This window comes from Ursus arctos, unplaced genomic scaffold (genome assembly GCF_023065955.2).
Source record: "Ursus arctos isolate Adak ecotype North America unplaced genomic scaffold, UrsArc2.0 scaffold_24, whole genome shotgun sequence".
Classification (NCBI taxonomy): domain Eukaryota; kingdom Metazoa; phylum Chordata; class Mammalia; order Carnivora; family Ursidae; genus Ursus; species Ursus arctos.
Genome location: NW_026622919.1, coordinates 7,408,348 through 7,422,051, shown reverse-complemented (window position 1 = coordinate 7,422,051; position 13,704 = coordinate 7,408,348). Strand labels below are relative to the sequence as shown.

General features: G+C 55.7%; 1 protein-coding gene across 2 annotated transcripts in view; it reads right to left on the bottom strand.

Annotated features, from left to right (window-relative positions):
• SDK2 (sidekick cell adhesion molecule 2) overlaps nt 1-13,704 on the bottom strand; it is a 254,736-nt gene that overhangs the window by 166,218 nt on the left and 74,814 nt on the right. The gene's annotated exons all lie outside the window — the stretch shown is intronic.

Below are 13,704 nucleotides of genomic sequence, written 5' to 3'. Positions count from 1 at the left end.
ACAGATGATGCATGCACACACGGATGAGCTTTTGGACAGATGGAGGTATATATGGATGGACAGATGAGTGGGTAAATGGATGGATGGATAGATGGACAGACAGAAGGATGGACAGATGATGTATGCATGCTGGATGGAGACACCTACAGTCTCAGAATCATCATGTCACACCACGCCAAGAATCATTCCAAGAATCATCTCAGATACCATCTAACCCAAGCCCCTCATCTCACAGGCGGACCACAGAGACTCACCGGGATGGGGGGAGAAATGGCTCACATGAGACCTTTGAGGAGATCGGGGAACAGCCAGAGTCGGAGCCCAGGTCCCCATGCCAGGGCCTCTCAGTTGCCCAGGACGCTGGGGCAGCAGGCCTCTAGAAGGTGGGAGTGAGTCACAAGTCACGGCCACGGATTCAGCCCACCCAATCTCCCTCCTTGTCCTCCTGCCGAGAAAGGTCTCCAGACCCCACATCCTCTTCTCAAGGCTGGATGTCACACCCTCTATGTCTTGTTGGGGTTCCCCTCCCCAAGACACCCCTGACTTTGGGGAGTGAGATGCAGGGAGTGCACCCCTACTGGACTCCCCAAACTTCCCACCCTTTCCTCCCCAGCTGCCCCTCCACCCCCACTGTCTGTAGGTTGTGCCATCCCCAGGAGGGGGGCCTCTAGAGAGCTGATGCTGTCATCCTCTCAGTAAGACCTTCTCCTTAATTCATTAATGTATATGCATTAGAGACGATGGGGGGCTACTGGGAATATGGGGGGGAAGGGAGGAACAAGGACCAGGGAAGGGACAGAGGGCACTAGGACACTGAGCTAAAGAGGCTGTTGCTTCAAGTGGGCAAAAGCCCAGAAGCAGAGACTCCCCCTCCACCACACACCATCACCCCAGTCCCAAGCCCCAGAAGGCTGATGACTGTCCCACTGGGAGGTGGTCAGGGGACAGCACTGCCACCTCCTGCTGCTCCCCCAACCTGAGTAGTGCCAATTAAGGGCAAGCCCCACTGAGTAGGCTCATGTGACCACCAGCTGCTCTCGGGGGGTGTCCCTTGGCTCTGCAGGGCTGCCCCAGGGACACCAGCCCAGCTGTGTGGACTGGTTCTGGCTTCATTCTTCTAGGTCTTGCTCCCCTTTCTGGAGGGCCCCTGCAGCCTCCAGGCCACCCCCATCTCTTCCCTAAAGCTGGGGCTGTCTTAAAACCACATCAGGGAGGCACCAAAGGGATTCTCAGCTGGGACCTCAGTGGGCTGAGGGAACAGCCTCAGGGAGAGGAGGGGGTCTCGGAGAGGGGCCAGGGGTCGCACCCTTCTGCCTGTCAGGATTGGGCGGGTCAGACAAGGAGTTCTGGAGGACACAGGCTGCAGCGTGTGGATCTCGTGTGACTGGGACTTGGCTGACGCCAGAGACCCGGACCCCCCTCAATGGATGACAACTGTCATGGGAACAGACAGACCACAGACTGGGAGGAAGAGTCTGCAAAAGACACATCTGCACAAGGACTGTGCTGCAATTATACAAACAGCCCTTAATGCTCAACACTAGGGAAACGAACAACCCAGTTAAAAACACGGGCCAAAGACCTTCACAGACACCCCACCAAAGAAGACGGTCGGACGGCGGAGAAGCACGTGAAGAGATGTGCCACATCTTACGTCATCAGGGAAGCGCAAATTAAAACCACCATGAGATACGGGTACATGCCTATCAGAATGACCTCGACCCGGGGCACTGACCCCTCCGCATGCCCGTGAGGACGCCGAGCAGCAGGGAGCTCACCGGAGGCTGCTGGGAAGGCAAAATGGCGCGGCCACCTCGGAAGCCAGCTGGGCCGTTTCTTACTGAACTCAACATTCTCTTAGCACACGAGCCGGCACAAGCGCTCCCTGGTATTTAGCAAAAGGAGCTGTAAACTTAGGTCCCACCAAAACCTGCACGTGATGTTTACAGCAGCTTTAATCAATCATCGAAACCTGGAAGCAACCAAGATGTCCTTCAGGAGGCGAATGGATACATACACCGGGGTCCATCCAGACAATGGAATATTATTCAAGGCTAAAAAGAAATGAGCTATTTAGCCATGAAAAGAAAGGGAGGAACCTTCAGTGCATATCACTACATGAAAGAAGCCAATCTGAAAAGGCTACAGACTGTGTACGATTCTATCTGTATGACATTCTGGAAAAGGCAAAACTATGGCGACAGTGAAAAGATCAATGGTTGCCGGGGGGGAGGGGGAGGGATAAACAGGTGGAGCACAGGGGATTTTGAGGGCAGTGAAACTACTCTGTGTGATGCTGTCGCGGTGGAAAAACGCCATGACACATTTGCCCAAACCCGTAGGATGTCCAAGACCAACTATGAACCTTCGCGTTAACTGGAGCTTCTGGGTGATACTGGTTCAACCACGGATGTTCATGGATTGTAACCAGTGCGTGCCCCAACTCGGGATGTCGATAGTGGGGAGACTGTGCACGTGTGGGGGCATGGGGCGCATGGGAACGCTCTGTACGTTCTGCTCCATTTTGCTGGGAACCTAAAACTACTCGAAGATAAAGTCTTAATTTAAAAAAGATGCCAACTGGAGACAGGTTGGGGAAAAGTGGCCAAGAAAATGTTTCAGGCAAGGGTCGGGGGGAGTCCTAAGGGAAGGGAGAGGAAGGGATGGGGGAAGCCTGGGTCCTCACCCTTCCCTCCCCAGACTCGGGCGGGGGCAGGCTGAGGTGCTGGGCTCAGTCCTGCTCTCCCTCTCATGACAGGCAGAGAGGAAAGAATCAATTAACTCATTAGGCTGACATGTCTGCGAACATCGCTCCCAGGACTCGACAGGCCTGGCAGCCAGTGGTGGTTTAATGGGCACTTTCACTCTGAAATGACACCTGGGCCAGCTGCTTCCTCTGTGGCACGAGATGAGCTTAAAGATGTAGAGAGGCGCGGTGGGGTCGGCTCCCCAGGGCAGAGGGGCAGAGGCAGAGTGGGAACACAAGGCCAGGTGTTCATCGTTGGGCCAGGGAAGGGCCGGCCGCCTCCCGCCCGGGTCACAACTCGGGCCACACTTCTTCCGCCTATCCCAGGATGACCAGAGAGGAGCAGGTCAGTGTTGGTGGGGAGACCTGCTTCCAGCCTCTGAACACTGTAGAGGGGCCTTGCTTTTCAGTTCTGATATTCTAGGATCTGTAATTTTGAGCGGAATTCACATGTCAGAATCTATGGATTGTTTTCTTTCTTTCTTTCTTCTTTTAAGATTTCATTTATGTATTTGAGAGAGAGAGAGAGAGAGGGAGACACTGCATGGGAGAGAGCAGGGGGAGAGGGAGAAGCAGACTTTATGCTGAGCACGGAGCCCAACACGGGGCTCGATCCCATGACCCTGAGATCATGACCTGAGCTGAAATCAAGAGTCGAACACCTAACTGACGGAGCCCCCCAGGAGCCCGTGGATTGTTTTCAAATGCCCAACCACTCAAAGTGTCTCATGCCAGACAACAGGACTGCTCAGAGAGGGGCAGACATCATCTCTGGTCACACAGCTTATCAGGGGCACAGCTGGGATGCACACCCAGTCCCCTGGTCCCACAGCTTGCACGAAGCCACCTCCCTGGGCTGTCTCCTGGGGCCCAGGTGCTCACCTCCCCACCCCCCTTGCATGCATTTCCCCAGGCAGTCTGTCCAGCTATGCTGGGGCTCCTGCCCACCTTAGGGGACTGAGTCTGGCTTCAGCCAAGGGTCCTCTTTTGGACATGGCTGCTGAGTGAAGCAGCCAGTCCCTCAGTATCCACTCCCTCGGGGCCCAGACAGGCGGCAGACTCTGGGCCCCGTTGGGTAAAAGGCTCTGAAGCGACACCAACCATTGAACCAGGGGAGGGAGAGGCAAGGGGGGCAGGGAGCACAAGCTCGTGTTGCTGGTATGACAGGGGCTCAGACAGGGCAGGTCTGCAGTGAGGGGAGCCCCCAAAGAGTGCCGATGAGGGGATGAAGCTCAGCGGGTCCCTGCATCCCGTTCCCCTCCAGGCCAGGCCTGCCTGTCCTGCCACAGGAGGGCAGAGGCCACGAAGACGTCCCTAAAGGCTCACTGGTCTCCTCCAGACTCTTGGTCAGAAGGGAGAGAAAGGAAAGAACAGATGTGTTTTGAGCCATTCAGCATGCCAGAGACTGTGATGTTTGCTGTTTACATTTTTAAAATCTCAATTAATCAGAGCAGTTCAAGTATTATTGGCCTATTCTACAGATTGAAGAAACGGAGGCTAAGAGTGGTTAAGTCACGAGCCCGGTGTCTCAGAGTGAGGAAGTGGTAATGGGGATATTCGAGCCTGGGGCCTGTGCCCTTTCTGCGACCCCAAAGCTTGCAGGATTCTAATGAGGCTCCTGCCAGCAGGCATAGGGCCCGGCTGCCCGGCCTTGGTTCCCCCTCCCCTGAGAAGCCCCTCCTGCCAGCCCAGCATCACGCCCAGCTTCCCAGCAGCTTCCACAGCACGGGGCGATCAACCCCCCTGGGGCGGGCACATCGTCACCATCCTATTTTGGAATATTCTGGAATATTGAAACTGATGCCCAAGGTCCACGTGGCACAAGGGCCAGGAGGGCTGGGCTTTGTCTGTCCACCACCCTGCCATCAGCCCTCTGCAGCCCGGGCTTGCTGGGGCTCCCGACAGCTGGCTCGCTGCGCCCAGAGGGCAGCGTGCCTGCTCCCTGGGGAGGACAGGACTGGGCAGACACGGCCCAGGGCCTGGCCCTGTCCCGGGGAACCAGTGTGGAGGGAAATCAGGCTTCCCTCTCACCAAGCAAGTATTTAGCCTTCGTGTGACAAAAGCCTCTGGCCCGTAGACTTGGCTCTGCCGCCGTCCCGAGGAGAATGGGCATCTGGAAGGTGGTTCCCCCACAGCCTGCCCAGCAGCCGCCTCCTGGCCTCGGTGACTGGCCCAGATGCCCCGAGATGTGTCACACACGCCAGCAGCTGCTGCCAGCTTTCCCCTTCTCAGCACTCTGGCTTTCAATGACGACCCCAGTTGCCTTCTAAAGAGACGTGTCAAGGACTCCTGTCGCCCTGATGCCCTCGGCCTTCTCATTGTTCGCGGAGATACTGGGCGCCAGGAGCCCTGCCCAGGCCCTGCTGCTGGCTGATAAAGGAGCGATTTCCCTGCCAAAAGGAAAAACCAAGCAAGCAGCAGTCTTCCTTGGTGAGGAAGCTCTGAGGCTGACAGCAGAAGCAGAGTAGGGGGCAGGGAGGGGGCAAAGGAGAGAGGATGGGAACACAGGAGGTGGCCGCCTCCACCGGGCAGCCTTCTTTGATTACCACAGAGCAGGTGGGCAGCCACCGGGGGCTGCTGACTGTTGGAGAACATCATCACGCAGGACTCTGTAGCTGCTCTTTGCCCTTTAGCTTGTACTCGATTAATCAATTTTTACTTAAGTATTTTGATCCTTCATTTGTTTACCCAAAAACCATTCTCTGGGAGCCTAGCAAGTGCAGGGCACTGTGAGCAAAGGTTTAGCCCCTGCCCTCCATTTGTTAATGGACCGGGGAAGAGGGTGAACATAAACAGGATCTGGATAAAGCACTATGAAGTGCTACTGGGGTGGTGGGGGCAAGCAGGGTAAATCAGCCTGGAGGCATCAGGGAAGGCTTCCTGAAAGAGAGGGTATCTAAGTCAAGCCCTGAAGGACAGATGGGAGTCAGCCAAGCAGAGATGGGAGCATGTTCTAGAGGGAGGGCAGGCACACGCAACAACCTGAAGGCCAGAGGGAACATGGCAGGTCCCAGTTGCCGGGGTGTGTGGTGGGGGAGAATGGCAGGCAGGGATTAGGGGACAGTGGGGAGAAGGGAGGCCCAGGAGGTAGGCGAGGTAATGGGAAAGCAATAAAAGTTTTAGCAGGTGACAGACCAGATTCCTGCACCAGAAAGATCATTCCAGCAGCAATGTGGACTGGACAGAGGAGGCCAGCAGGCCACTGTGGCAATGACCAGGCAGGGAGGTGGTGGTGACCACAGTGAGGTGGTGGGTGAGGGCCGAGAGGACAGAGGGAGGCATATGAATTCACGACACCTGGAAGGTGACGAAGGTAGAACTGATGGCGTTTGGTGACTGGCTGGAAGTGGCCCGAGACGGAGGAGAGGAGAATGTCTCCTGGGCTTCTGGCTTGAACTGGCTTGAGCTGCTGGCGCCATTGAGACTGGGAACCCCGGACGAAATACCCGCCCGAGGAGGGAGTCCATGTGCTCTTGCCCGGCGTGTGCTGGAGCCGGCTTGTCCTGGCTACTGAAACCTCGAGACCCTGCACGCCTCTTCCCAGCTCTGTGCTCAGTAACATCAGGGTGGTGGCCTGATGTCGGCCACGGTGGGGCACTTCCGCCACAGAGACCAGCAGATGAGCCCATGAGCCAGAGCTGGTAGATGACATTCGGCAGCCCAGTACGGCCCGTTCCCTGCGCTCTATGGTCAAGTGGCAGGGAAGCAGCGGGAAGGTGGACGATGGCTCTGTGCTCAGGACGGTAAGCTGGCTAGAGAGGGCTTATTTTCTTATTATTATTTTAGAGGAGAGAAACGGCAGTGGCAGAGAGAGGGACAGAAGGGGAGGGTGAGAATCTTAAGCAGACTCTATGCCCAGTGCGGAGCCCGACCTCATGACCCCGAGATTGTGACCTGAGCCAAAATCAAGAGTCAGATGCTCAGCCGACTGAGCCACCCAGGTGCTCCCCCAACTTTCTTTTTTTTTTTTTTTAGGGAGACAGAGAGAGAGAGACCCAATGTAGTGATGGCAGGAGATGAGCTACCCGGGGGGGGGGGGGAGTGGGGGGGAAGTGAGGCAAGGAGAGCCTGAGGCTTGAGCCCTAAAGGATCCCAAACTCTGCCAGGGGCCAACTAGCAGACTGTGGGGATGACTGGCCAAGCCTCGCCCCGCCTAACCCTCGTTATCATCATGACTCACCAGGCATGTGCCTTCCTGGGTGAGTTTTCCTTGCTTGATTGTAAGCTATCTGAGGATGAAAACAAATGTCTAACTCACAGCTCTACCCTCAATGCCCCGACAGTGCTGGGCAAACAGGAGCTACTCAGTGAATGTCTGGCAAACAAATGGAACAACGAACAAGCGAATGAATGAACAAGTGAATGAATGACGAGCACACGCGTGCACCTGTGCCCCTCTAGGGGTGGGCTGTTGTCTTAAGACTCCATGCACCCAGAATCTTAGAACTTGACAGAGCGAGGGGCCAGCGCAGGCTACTCAGTAAGTCTTCTAGGAGATGCTCAGGAAGAGGATTAGTGAAGAAAGGCAGGACCAGGGTCCTCGCTGTGTGACCTTGGGCAAGCTACTGAATGTCTCTGAGCCTCAGTTTTAACAATCTATCAAACGCGGATGATGATTCCTACTTCGCAGGGTGTAGAGGATTAAACAGGATAAGCTCGAAGTCCCTAGCACATAGTAGGTGCTTAGCTAACACCCACCCTTCTGCTGTTCTGCACTGCATTACTGTGGGACCGCGCCCTGTGTCTCCCGGATGCCAGGTCAGCTGGCATTTCGCTGCACTATCCGTCCCCTCTCGCCACGGCTCCTTTCCTCCACGACCTGCCCGAGCTCTTTTCTGGTCTACTGCCCTGGTTATTTCTCTATCAAGGTGGGCCAGCCTGGCTTAAAAATATGACTGGTGGAGATGTGGCTAAGAGGACTCAAGCTGAAACTGACACAGTAGGGGACAGGGGGAGGGGAGGTGGCAGGCTGAAGGGGTGGGGGGCCATGGCTGTCCCTGGCCTCCAAGCCACTCTGCTCTAGGGTTAATGGTTCTGTAATTTATTCTGCTGGATGCTGCATTCCCAGGAAAGGGCCCTAACCTTCTACCCTTTGGCCCGCTGGGAAAATAGCTCAATTACTACAAAATGAGGTACTGTCCCATGTGGACGGACCAGCATAAAATGATCAGCAGAGTGGGCTGGACATGAGCTGCTACTTGTCTGGAGAGACAGAGGCATAACGCAGAGAGTGGCCAGATACAGCAACCTCTCCTGGGCAGCAATCTCACCCACCTGCATCCCCATGGTGCCTCTGCCACCTGTCTCTCTTCCTGGGATGTTCATAGGGCAGGTGGATAGCCAGAGTCCAACCACGAAAGCAGAAATGACTTGGTGTATTAGCACGGAAGGAATTTGCTACAGGTGATAGGACAGCGGAGAAGGCAAATGGGGACCAGTGAGCGACCCAGCGAGTAGCAACCCAGGAAAACTCTACCATCCTGGACTGAAGGGTCCAGGAGAAAAGGGGGGTTGAGCACACTGCAGATCACCACAGGCAGCTAGGACAGGGCACTCTGTCCACCAGGAGCTGGAGTCATGAATGAAACGCAGCTGCTTTGAGGGATGCCAGTGGAGGCAGAAAGAAGGGCATACACCCTGGCTTCTCTTCCTCCCACCTGCTATCTCTTGCCCGAGCCTCCCACTGGCCAAACCCAGCCTGAGCCAGCTGACCTGGGAGCCTGGGAAACCAGCAAGACAGTCCCTTGTGATACAGGACAGAACAGAGGAAGGACCGGAAGGGATTCCAGGAGCAACAGCCCAGGAATGCCATAGGAATGACACAAATCAAGATGGTCGCCTTTAGCCACGGAGTGGGCAAGCCAGAGTCTGAGAGATGCTCTCCTGTTTTCCTTCCTGCCCAGTGCCAAGGGCTCAGCTGACAACGCTGGACAATGGCATCTGGCTCCTTCCCAGCTCCTGGTGCCTTGGTGATAAATGCTTCGAAGCTTCCACCCCCAGCCCGATCCATCAGGCTCCCAGTGGCAGGTTGCACAGCCAGAGACCTTGCCCACCAGAAGCTTAATCTCCCAGACAAAGAACAGAAATGCAGCCTGAGCCAGGGAGACATATAACCCATCAAGGGCAGGTACCAACTGTCTAAGTCAGCCGAGGAGCCTTGCAGCTCCTGCCAGGAATGGAGACGGAGCTGTCTTTGGTTTGCTCCCTTCCTACCATGCCTGGTATGGGCGGGCGCCTGGAAAGGAAACCCACAGCTTTTCCAGGTTGTTCTCCATTCTCTGGTCCTGTTACTCCCTACCTAACTCTATCAGAGCCTTACCTTTCTCCCTCCCAACCTTCCTCAACAAGAATTAAAAAGCTCCAATGCACCACGGATTATGCTGGAAGCTATGACTGCAACAGGGAGCGAGCCAGGCATGGTCCCTGCCCTCACGGTGCTTGCGCGCACAGCCACACAACCTTCCTCGATTGCCCCCATGAGGTCAGGAAGAACTTCAGGAGGTCTGCCCGCCCTGCTGCTTTCCAAACTCAGGTTTCAGGAAGGAGCTGAGGCCCAGGCATCCCCAGACCCACCTCCAGGCTTCCCATCTCCCTTCCAAGTGAGGAGGGGATCAGAGAGGAGAGCGGGTGGGAGGGCACTAGATTCAGAGGACTGTGATTGGCCGCCACCAGGCTGACAGATGCCTGAGGAGACCAATCGAGCCCGCTGGGCAGCCAGAGCGCATGCCAGCCCGGTGTCAGAGGCAGATGTGGTGGCGGTCCCCCCTGGCCGCCCCCGCCCCTCGGCCAGCCTCCCCCTGCCCGTCAGGAGCACGGCTCTAAATCTCTCTGACATAAAATATTGTCAGAGAGCCGCAGCACAGAGAGATTAAAAAACAATAAAGAGAAAGCGAAACTCTCGACTATAATTACCACCCTCTAGCCGGCAGCAGCAAAAACGCACTAAAATTTTAATAGGAACCACTGCATTTAATTTAACGACACATTTTTTCAATTACCAGAATAATTGTTTTATTCATAAAATGAGTTTCAATAAAGAGGGTAATTTTCCTTTGTTTTTATTATTCATTTGTGCAACATATTTGAGATAGAATTCCCTCATGTTAGGGCAGCTTGGAGAGGACTCAGGACATCTGTGTCATGAGTAAAAATCGGAGTGGGCAAGGGACGCGAGGAGGTGGCCGTCCACACGGCCGGGCAATGACCGAGAGTGCTCTGCCAGGGCACCAACTTGTGCCCCCCAGAGAACATTCTAGAAGCGCACTCCAGTTCACTTTGCCAGACTCATCCAACCCCTCCTGCCAGCATCCAGCGCCCACTCGGCTGAGTTCCCCATGGCCACTGGGAAGGGAGGCTAGAGATGCAGCTCCTTCTGCACCAGTGGAGGGAAGCAGAAGCTTAGATCCTCCGAAAAAAATCATCCTGCTACACTGTAACACAGCCAAAGCCCAGGGCCACCTGGAGGAGAGATTAAAGGTGGGCAGAGACTGCATGCAGAGGACAGCCTGTTGCTACAGAGCTGAGAGCATGTTTCACTTAAGGACCCCTGGGCCTCTGTCTCTGTCGTCCCACCAACCAGCCAGACAATTACAATGACCAACACTTACTGGTGCCTCTCCTACGTCCCCCGGACTCAACAGAGCAGGCACCCGCTTTGGACAGGAGCGGCTGTGGCTCAAAGAGATGAAGCAACTTGTCCCAGATCTCACCAATAGGACATGGGGAATGGGATTTGCACCCAGCCAGCCTGACCTGACCCCAGAGCCTTGGAGGGTGCGGCCATCAGCTGGCCTCGGGTTGGTTGCTTCTCAGAGGATCAACTCGTGTGCGCTTCTCACTCCGGCTTTGTTTGCATTGTTCTCCAAGTTCTCCCCTTGGCAAGCTCTCAGCTCAAGAGCCCTCACCCTGAGCCTCTGGCTGGCACTCAGAGACAGCCTGACCGTCTGCAGAGTAGCTCTACAGGAAAAGCTCGGGGCCGTCTGCGTCCTGGGTTCTTGGAGTGTCCCAAATCCAGGCCACGGCCAATGGTCCCGGCACCTTGCTGCTCCTGTGGATGGACGGCTGCAGACCAGGGTGGAGGCTGGGAGGGAAGGGCCAGAGGGTACCCAGCTCTGGGCGCAGAGGGGGGCACAGAGCGCGCTCCGTGGTGTCTGTTCATCCTGAACTCCGTAAGAGTCAAGAGGGGAGAGACAGGCCACTGGGGGCCGGCGCGGGAACCTGAGGCTGCCTCCAGTAGGGAAACTGGTAAGGGTGCACACTCTTCCATGTCAAGGGCTTTACGCATACATTACCTGTTTAATCCCCATGGCCACCCTGGAAAGGGGATATTATTATTCTCCTGACAAAGACGAGGGAATTGAGGCCCCAAAAGTTCAAATGAGCCTTGTCCAAGGTCACTGAGCTAGTGAGCAACCTAGTGGAGATCATCCCCAAGCCTTTGCTGGGTGCACACCCTCTATACTGTGGGGTTTCTCCCCCAGAGAGCTGCCCTACAAAGAGAAAGGATGGCAGGAGGATGGACATGCGAGTACAGAGAGGAGGGCGTCAGGCTCGCCCTGGAGCCAATGCACTGGCCACACCACCCATCATACCCACGACCTCCTTCCTGTGCCCCCTGCTTGCAGGTGCAGCCCCAGCCCTCTGCCTCCTTACAGCACAGGCCTTGACCCAGGGACACCAACCACCCCTTTCCTGAGGGGTACAGGTGCAGGGGCGCATCCCGCTCTGGCCTGAAGCCTCAGTTTTCCTTGAGCCCTTAAGGAAGTTTCCAATACAGGGAGGAAGAGCTGGGATGCAGGAGTGGTGACTTCTCAGGATGGCTCCCAGGTCCTACCCCAAGTGTGGTCTAGTCGCCAGAGGCCCTCTTTTGGGGGAGACATTTGGTGGTCCTCACATGTTCTCCTGGAACCCTGGCTCCTTCTCAGTGGGGGAGGGACAGCAGGACACATGGTAGGTTACTAGGAGGGCTGGAGCCCTGAACTCATGTAGGGAGAGGTTTTACGTCCTTCATGTGGGGCTGGGACCACCTAGGCCTCCCTGCAGAACAGCCACACTGCTCCTCGCCTCCTGATAGCCTCTGACTCTGGGCCTCCTGCTGTGGGGGCCTCCTGGGGCCTCAGGCTCAGAGGACTTCAAAAATGTCCTGGGCAGGGCACTTGGGGGGCTCAATGTATTGACTCTTGGTTTCAGCTCAGGTCATGATCTCAGGGTCCTGAGATCAAGCCCCCTCACCTCCCCGTCAGGCTCTGTACTCAGTGGGGAGTCTGCTTGGGATCTCTCGCCCTCCTCCTCTGCCCCTCCCCGCCTCCTGCGTGCTCACTCGCTCTCTCCCTCAAATAAGAAAATAAAAATAAAATCTTAAAAAAAAAAATGCCTTGAGGACACATGCCAGCCTGTGGCTTCATCAGGCTGGTCTTGCTGATGCCCCTTCTCAGGTCTTCTGCTCCTTCCAGGGGGCTCTCCCCACGACCTTGGATGGGACCAAGTTGTCCTTGCCCTTGGAAGCCCCACGCTTTGCAAGATGCTAGGCATGTAAGGAGCAGTTAATCAATACATAACAGCAGGGCACAACAACTTCCATGCTGGAATGTGCTGAATTAGTCCCACCCCCCCAGTCATATGTTGAAACTCTAACCCCCCGTATCTCTGATTGTGACTGTATTTGGAGACAGGGCCCTTAAAGCACTGGTTAAGGTTAAATGAGGTCACTGACATGGACCCTAATCCAATACAATCAATGTCCTATAAGGAAAGGAGACTGGGACACAGACACGCATGGAGGGAAGGCCATGTGGAGACACGAAGAGAAGACGGCCATCTACACACCAAAGACAGAGGCTTGGAACAGATCCTTTCCTACTGGCCCCCAGAAGGAACCAACCCTGCTGACACCCTGATGTTAGACTTTGAGCCTCTGAAACTGGGAGAAAATAAATTTCTGCTGATGTTACAGCATCTCTAGGAAACGATTACACACACTTTTGTACCTCTCTCTCTTCCCTTCCCTGGAATTTGTCTTCTTCCTTCTCGGCCAATGTGAGCTCTACACGTCCAGTCCTGCCTCGAAGCCCACCTTTTCCAGGAAGTCTGCCCTGATTACAGCCACTCTTGTCCTGTAACGCTGTGGGGCTCTCAGTGTCATGTTTGTGGGGTACGGATTCATACTTCTTCCTGGGTTGTTCTGTGTTGCTAAGTCATCGGGTGTGGGTTTTAGTACAAGGCTGAAGCTGTGAGCTTTCTCCCGCCAGGCCTGTGTCTCTTTCCTCTTCAGGAGCCCCTCCATGTGCTTGGAACTCAGCCCAGGGCTCGGCCCCTAGACTGGCTGGGGATCCAGGCTGGGAGGAAAAAGGAATGGGGAGCTTTTCTTGGTTTGTCTCTCTGACAGCGCCAATGCCCTCCTCACCCCGAGTTAACACAAGAGCATTTACTACGTAGCTGTGTGTCAGCCCTGACCTAGGGGCTGGGGGCACACGGTCTTGCCCCCTAGAAGATTTGCATGCAGCAGGTGACACTGTGGGGACAGAGAGAGTAGAAGGGGCAGCAGAGGCCCGGTCTGCAGACACGAGCCAGGGAGGGTCACATGAAGGACACCAGTATTAACCTGGCCTTGAAGGGGTTGGGACCTCAACTGGGTGAGGGCAGGAGGAAGCACATCCGGGGAGGACAGCAGCTCGTGGGAAGGCGTGGCACCGGGATGGAGGAGGTGCACTTTGGGATTGGTATGTCAGACCGTGGGCTCCATGCGGCCGGTTCCCTCCTCTGTCTCCTTAAGGTGCTAAAGCCCACCAGAGGAAAGAGCTCGCCCAAGGTCACTGGGCTTGGCCAGGCCAGTGCCCCGGGCCTCAGAGGGCACTTGGAGGGCACTATTCCAGCCCGTCATCAGTTGGGCATGGCTGGGCTCGCCCCAATCTCCTGGTCTCCCTCTGCCTCAAAGCCTTGGGGCTCAACTGAGGGGGGCG